The sequence below is a fragment of the Meles meles genome, chromosome 19 (genome assembly GCF_922984935.1).
Source record: "Meles meles chromosome 19, mMelMel3.1 paternal haplotype, whole genome shotgun sequence".
Taxonomy (NCBI): domain Eukaryota; kingdom Metazoa; phylum Chordata; class Mammalia; order Carnivora; family Mustelidae; genus Meles; species Meles meles.
The window spans coordinates 39,311,966-39,320,121 of NC_060084.1; positions in this window are offsets into that span (position 1 = coordinate 39,311,966).

Sequence of the window (8,156 nt, forward strand, 5' to 3'; positions counted from 1 at the left end):
CCCTGAGCAAAAGCCAGAGGCAGAAGTGATCATGGTCACGGCGCACGCTGTGGGCATTATGAAATACCAACACTGAGCCATTCTGGGAAGGTCAGGACCAATGGTTGGCTGGGGAGAGGATTGCTTTATTGGAGGGAAAGGAACTGAAAGGTGAAGTTGCTCAAAATAATGGCAGGATTTGTGCTAGCGGGAGCATCTTTTGGCTACCTCCAAAGCCTCAACACATGGGGCTGGGAGTCACCAATTCCCCAAGGAAAAAAGGAAACAAGATGCCAGAGAAGACGGACTGGCATGTAGGGGTGGGCATCCCTTCACAGGGTCACCTACTATTGCCCTACTGTCCTGGCATTAACCCTCAGCTCCAGAAGCTGGAGCTTCCCTTCTTCAGTTACCTGGTAAAGGGGTAGTTGCAGCAGAAATGTTGAGAAAAACAAATGGGTGTAGGTTCTAAGCTGATGAGTTTCAAATAGCACAGCAAATTGTTGGAAAGAAAAAGATTTTGGGATCCCAGAACACTGTTTTTGTCATAGACAACCATTTTGGAAGAGGAGAGATGAGCACATTCCAGACGCAACCAAGAACCTACGAGGAGGGAAGGATGAGGAGAACCATGTGGGTAAGTCTACAGTGATGACAGAAGCAAAGGACTGGGGCACCTGGGCGGCTCAGTCGCTGGGCATCTGCCTTCGGCTCAGGTCATGATCCTGAGGTCCTGGGATTGAGCCCCTCATCGGGCTCCCTGCTCTGCAGGAAGCCTGCTTCTCCCTCTCCCACTCCCCCTGCTTGTGTTCCCCCTCTCTCTTTGTTTCTGCCAAATAAATAAATAAATAAATCTTTAAAAAAAAAAAAAAAAGAGCAGAGGACAAAAGTCATCCCACTGCCTTTGTCCCAGCATGACCGACTATGCATGGAACCACAGTTAACCTCATCTCTGTCCTAGTGGAGGATGGTGAGGACGGCGACCAGCCTGATGCCTGCTGACTGTCCTGCAGGTGAGGGTTGTCTGTTCCCCAAGGTAGGTTCAAGGTTATGATACCCATCTAGCGTGCCCACTTAAAAACCCAGGCCACTCTTAAACTTTCCTCCCTGTGAGCTGGACAAGGTGGTTTATATCTCTGGAGACAGAGGTAGACTAGGGAAGGGAAAACTTTTCTTCTTTTCCATGGAGGGAAAAGAGATACCACCCAAATACTTAACAACCTTTATTGTACAAGCAAAATAGGAGCAGCTTACTAGAACCTGCCAATCCCAGGTCCTCTAGCTCTTGGGTTGCGGAAGGGTCTCAGGGAGGGCTGGGATGGCCGGGACGAGGAGGACCTTCAAGGCTCAGGAAGCTGGGTTTTGCCAACCAGGACAATAATATTTCAATATTTTAGCTGCAAATGCGGCTGTGATGGTGCCTTTTGACCCTTGAGTGGATCCCCAGAGCGCCACACTTCCAGGCAGGACTCAGTGGAGGAGGTGGGAATACACTCCTGTTTCTCGTAGGGAAACAAATCAGACAGGGTCCCAAGGGCCTCAGGTCTCAACGGCGCACCTGACTTGTAGGGCACAGACAGGAAGGACAAGGTCGGGAGACGCATCCTGACGTGCAGAAGGGGCTTTTCCAGAAAATGCCCGGAGTCCAAGGAGCAACTCTGAACTGAAAAAGTTCAGACACTTTGAAGACCCTGGAGCTGAATGAAATTACTCAGGCATGGTGAAAGACCTCCTCGAATTCTCCGAGATACAGCAGTTCACGTGCCTCTAGCTGCTGATCTCTGTAAGGGCCACGTGGTGAGAACAAGCCTGATTCCAGCCACCGAGAGTTGGTCTGGGGCGGTCCTCCTTCCTGCTTGGACAACCTCGCTCCTGGAGTGAACAACTCCAGCTGCCAGGCAGGCAGGTAGCAGGTACAAATCTGTGATTCAAGGTAACCGATTTGAAGGGGGGGGCGGTGCTGTTGAGTTAGGGGCCCCGCCAGACTGAGGAGCCGTAAGTTCTGGAAGGATGGCTGGCACCTTCTGTGGCTGGGGAGGGAGCCCCTGCGTGAGTGCCCCGATTAGACACAGAGATGCATCTGTTTCTGCTCACTCTGAGATGATGGGGACATATCGATCCTATGGTTCGCTGGCTCACAGAGGACTGGGGGCAGAATCCAGGGGGAGTGGAGTCTACAGCATTTGGCCCGTCATGGAGGCAGGAGCCTGGGGTGGGAGGGTTGGAAATCTGGGCACATTCCAAACACAATCAAATCCTGCAGGCATTAGGAGTGTTCCCGAATCCACATTGCTCCACGCCAGGATGCGGAAACACTGAAGGACCATTACCCCCTGGCCCTTCTATTTCTGTCTGCTGTGAGCGCTCCTTTGGAAATGGTAGGGAATTTGCATTTATCAGAAAATTGCTTACTTACTCTAATCAGCTATTTTTAAGGTTTTATTTTAGCTAGATAATGAATAAGACTAAATTGATGTCAGACATGAAGTAATTTTAACCAATACCTTCAAAAGTCTATAATACCAAATATTGGAAAATTATATGTAGGGTAATCTAAATAATGAGATGTTAAAATTTCTTGGATCCCAGGAACTCTTCTATTCATTCTGTTCCTCTCTCTCTTTCAACCTCACTGTGGGAGGCTCCATCGCTGACATCTTTATATATGATGTTCTCATTTCAAAATGCCACTGAACCTTCAAATGAACACTTGCGTATGATCCTTGAATACAAAAATACTTAAATCAAGATTTTTATGTTTTGGTGCAGTCAGCCAGAATGCACAGAGAGAAATGGGAAGGCTTGGCTCTGGACCCTACCCCAGGAAGGCAGGAAAGGTCCTTCTGAGGAAGGGAGGCCGCTTGAGAGGGAGGCACGTGACCAGCGAGCGACATAGAGGCATCGAGATTCCCTGAAAGATGAAGCATGGAAGGGCATCTTCCCTCCATAACCAAATCATGGGAGGGAATGCCTCTCCTCACACTGGGACCTGACCACGTGCCCCAAGAGGAAAGAGTGCAATGCAATGGGTCATTCTGGCCAGCACAGGTGGCCTCCCTTATGTCCAGAGGGTTCTAAGTGAGGTCTACATGAACACCTGGCAGGTCTCTGGCCACTCCCTGCTAATTATCTTCATGATTCTAATCTCACACCAAAAAGATTGGGCACCACTCTGTGCCAGAACTGGGCTAGATGCTTTCCTGATGGGACGGACCTTGATACTACAGTAAGCTCTATGCCTGCTGTTTATGGGCAAGGATATAGAAGTGAGCAGGTGTGACCAGCTTGCACAAGCATAGGTAGAGGGAAGGGCAGAGCCAGAGCACGAAGCCAGATCCACCTGGGTCTGGAACCCGCACCCTGGAGGGAGTTGCCAGAGATTGGGGAAGACTCTGGTGTAAGTGACCAAGTTGCAGATCCCATCAAGGGGGAGGCCTCCAAAAGTTTAGTGAGGAGTTTCATTTTGCCTCAATTGGCCAAATGTTTTGAAAGTTTTATTTTTTTTAAAGATTTTATTTATTTATTTGACACAGAGAGTAAGAGCACAAGCAGGAGTAGCAGGCAGAAGGAGAGGTAGAAGCAGGCTCCCCAAGGAGCAGGAAGCCCGATGTGGGACTTGATCCCAGGACGCTGGGATCATGACCTGAGCCGAAGGCAGCTGCTTAACCACCTGAACCACCCAGGCACCCCTGAAAGTTTTAAACTGTGAGACAAAGAGGGGGAAAACTTTCCTGTAGAGAAAGACCTTAGTTTATTCCGGCACTGAGCCCACCTTGGTTTTGTGGGGGAAGCTCTGGTCCTTCCCAGGCTCGAGGTCTGTGGGCCAGCAACCCGTCAGCATTGCCGAGAACCGCAAGGATCTTGGGCTCAGGCGGTGAGGGGGGCGGGAGACAGGGCTGCTGCTGGAGTAGACACATGGTGTGGAGAAAGTTCCTTCATGGCTGGAAAGCCACATGGAAAGCCACAAGGAAAAAGTTTGTTTGTTCCTTTGGTTGAGGAACAGAAACACTCCTACTCAACCTTCACAACTCAGCTCAGATGTTACCTGCTCCGAAACCCTCCCCAGATGCCAGGAGGTAGGGCTAGAAACCCTGCTAGGCCCCAAGCTCCCCCACACTTGGTGTTCTATGGCATCCAATGGGGCTCTTTCTGCCGCCGTTCCAGCCGGGCTGTGAGCTTGGAGAGAGAGGAACCCAGCGGAGCACCATGGCTTCGGAAGGTCGTGCAGCGGAAGTGGGCGCCCGTTCAGGAAGACCTGATGGACAAGGGCAAAGCAGGTGGCAACTTGGACCAGCAGTCCCCAGAGGATGGGCATCCAGACTGCTGGCTATCCACATGCCCCAAAACAGAGAACATGACCTGCAGAGTGGCCTCCTTGGGACCCCTACCTAGGATGGTGGGCAGGGCCGGTGGGCCGTGCTGGTCAACGGAAGGGCAAGGCTGTTCCGTGTGTGAGCCTGAGTTAGCAGCACCCAACGTGGCAGCAGAGCCTGGGGGATGCAAGCAATGACCTCATTTCCCACCTGACGGGTCCACTGACTCTATATTTTTTTAAGGAAATGTGGGGCTCAAACCCACAACCCAAGATTAAGAGTCATACGCGCCACCTACTTAGCTGGCCGGGCACCCCTTGGTCCATTGCCTGGACCTCTGGAGCCACATGGCTGGGCTTGGAAAGGTCTTCTTCTCCTCTCAAGTCCTCCTGACCCTCATGGGAAGGAGGAAGGAAGGGAGATGGAGACACAGAGGGAGTAAAGGGAGGGGAAGAGGCGGAGAGAGACAGCAGGAAGAGAGCAAGCCATGAAGCTGAAGGAGATTCACACAGGAGAGGGAACGGGAGAGCGGTCCACCTAATACCCCCACGGGTCCGCCTCCAACCCAACCGCCCCAGTGGAGAGCATCCGCCTCCAACCCAACCGCCCCAGTGGAGAGCATCCCCCCTCACCCCGCCCCGTTCTCCCATCCATAGAAAAATTTAAAAACATATTTGACTCTTTTGTCTGATACTCAATTCCCCTGAGGAATATTTTTGTTTGGCTTTGTTTTGTTGTTTTTTTTAAAGGAAAAATGTTCACGGAAGGTTATAAAACACATATAATTTACTCACGGTAATTGCCCACGTGTTATTTATGTGCCGTGCCGGCAGTGAAACAGAGAAGAACGACTTGATCAATGCATTAGTCTAATCACGGGGTTCCTGCTCTTAATTTCTTTTGTTAGTAATTTCCATACTCGGGCAGCAATGCGTAGAATTATCTCGATTTACAGATCTTGAGACCCTGGGGAAAATCTCTTTGGAGCCATTTCTGTCTCCTGGGGAATCTGATATTTATTCAATACTGAGTTTGAAAGCCGTGTATTACGGATTCAACAACTCCAAATAACTCCTTAGAAATTTAGTGGGTCTCTCTGACATTTTCCCTTTTTTAATTGGCAATTTTGGGGGGCTGAGAAATAGATCACAGAATGCGAGTGAGAACAACTTTGAGTCGATGGGAAGTCATGATTCCGCAGACTTGGCATTTGTCAGGAAACAGACACCAACAAAAACACAACTCTGCCTTTTCTTTCTAAATACAGGGAAGCCCTTCGCATCACTTTGCCCAGAGTTTGTAATACAATATTCCAAGGCAAAGTACTTATGGTAAGCCTATTGGAAGCTGTGGGAGAAGTTTCCTGTAATTTCAATTTGCCTTGACAGAAGGAGACATAGGGCATGCTGTCGGCCAGGCCTGCTGACCAGTGCCTTCCCTTCCCAGCTTCCAGGGGCCAGAGAGGAGGGGATGAGAAGGACTTCCTTCTCTTGGGTCAGCACCTTGGTTTCTTCCAACGGGGACAGGTTGCAGTCCCTCAAACTGCCAAGCAGGTGTGAGAAACCACAGTCCTTCCATTGAGCAAAGCCGTTCAGAGGAACCCACACTGATTTCTCACAGACATTTCAGTGTCCAGACTTCCAAGGACATGGCTAAGGGACCAGAGAGGAATGAGTGGGCAGCTAATAGGGGACAGTTCCAGAAGGTCTGGGGCTTCAGGTTGGCATTCTGATATCGGAAACTCTTACCTGATGATGATAATTGATGACCCTTATGGGGCCTGTCACCTCATCATCATGGAGATGATCTCCTATCATCTCCACATGGGTGGTAAGTGACAGAGAGGACATTTAAATCCAGATTCTGTTTGATCCCACAAATGCATTTCAGACCTCAGTAGGGGAGTTATCTTCTCAGAAACACCCCACAAACACACAGACCCCTCTCAGGCAGCAGGGTGACCCCTCTCCCCCTGCCGGGGTTCGCTGGAGACTGAGAGGTTCCCAGGATGTGAGACTTCCAGTGTTTGAAACTGGGAAACTTCCGGACAAACTGGGATGTGCTGGTTTCTTTCTCTGCGAGTGAAAATAAGGCATACGCTCTTCAAGGAGAGTTAATACTCAAAACCAGGAGAACAAAAGTAAGCGGCAAGACCAGTGGTTTGATGATGGGAGGCAACCTTCAGGTGAGTTTTATCTGACAGGCATGGTGTTCCTCAAGCATTTTAAATAGAATGTGTTTGAAATTCAGGACATTTCACATGGAAAGTTGAATCTGGAAATAGAAAGATCAGGTCTCAGAGGGCTGCAGTGCCCGCGAAGCCAGCCGTGGCCCAGCTCACCTCGTAGATGAGGTCACTGGCCTGGCTTTGTAGATGTCGAGTCTGGTGTCTGGTAGGAGGGAGCGTTATGCCGCCATGACCAGGAACCAAGTTGCAGTAGGGTCCCCAGTAGCCAGTTGTAAGTTCTTTCTCTCCAGGCCCTCCCAGCCTTTCCAGGTTGACTATTCCAGGGTCCCAGGCGAAACAGAGCACATTCTTGTTAAGCCGGGATCCCCCAAAAATCTGAATACTCAGGAAGTTCACAAGCCCTAATCACGGCTCACAGTGAGGGCTGCCGGCTCGTGGAATGGGGACGCACCTTCTGATTCCCACAGGAAAACGAGCATGGTCCTGCAAAGCTTTACAGGGAGAAGGGAGTCCCCAAGTTTTACTGTTTGAAATTTGCCCCCCACAGCACCGACGCACAGCTGGCGATGATGTCAGAGCTCAGAGCTTAGCAAACACGTTTGCCTGTACTATTATTCCATTTCCTGCTCACGTCAAGCGTGTGAGTGGGGATGATGTCATGCTCCTTTCACGGATGAAGCCCAGAGAGGTGGACCTGCCCTAACCTGGCACTGTCAACTCCCAGCTTCATTCGTCCTCAGCACCAGGCGCGAAGTCTTTATTAACCAGAATGCCCAATTAACCAGAGCATGGGCTCTGTCTTGGAGATCGTTCCAGACTGATTTTCTTTATAAGAAACTCCCAGGGAGCTGCAGCCTCTCCTGGTCCTTGTCCAATTAAGCCAGAGGTCTTCCTGGCAGCCCAGTGAGGCCGTGTTTCAGAGCCTGGGTTGTGGGCCATATTACTCCACAGGCCAGGTGAGTTGTTGGCCAAGGCCCGAGACTCCCGCATCTCCCTGGTGGACAGACAGCCTCCGGAGCTCTCCCCCCATGAAGCGCAACCACCCAGGAGCCTGACAAAGACAACCAGTCCGGGTCATCCCTATTCTCCACGACCAAGCTGGGGGAAGGCTTCCAGAGGCCCTTGCTCTGCACCCCGACCTCGCGGTCTTACCCTTTCTGGCTGAACAAGAGACAAACAGCTCCTCTCCACTTGTCTGTGTGCAGCTTAACGAATGCGTATGAAGACCATATAAATAATTCACATCACTCAAGAGGTGGTGAGCCGAACAAGTCCCTTCTGGTTACATTTATTTAAAGATAAGGTGAAACTAAGTGAGTGATGGCCCAGTTACAAAGGCCAGGGTCCAAAGGGGATTGGGACACTCGAAGTTACACCACCAGAGTGATTTGTGCAGAATTATGTCAACTTAGAGATCCTGGCACCTTGGGGGAAAAGGAAATGTCTTATCTCTAAGAAAAGTGATACGCGATGAGTATTTTCCAAGTACAGCCTATGAGCTAATTCTACAGAATTCAATTTGGCTCTGGCAGGAGCAAAATTTCTATTTCAATCTAAAAGGACCTCTGAATTAGGAACCTTGCAAATGTTGTCCTCCCTCGACAATGTCACTCGGGGAGTCACTGGCCCCGTGCCCAGGCTCTCTGGTGTGGGTCCTCCTGATCCAGAGATCTGTT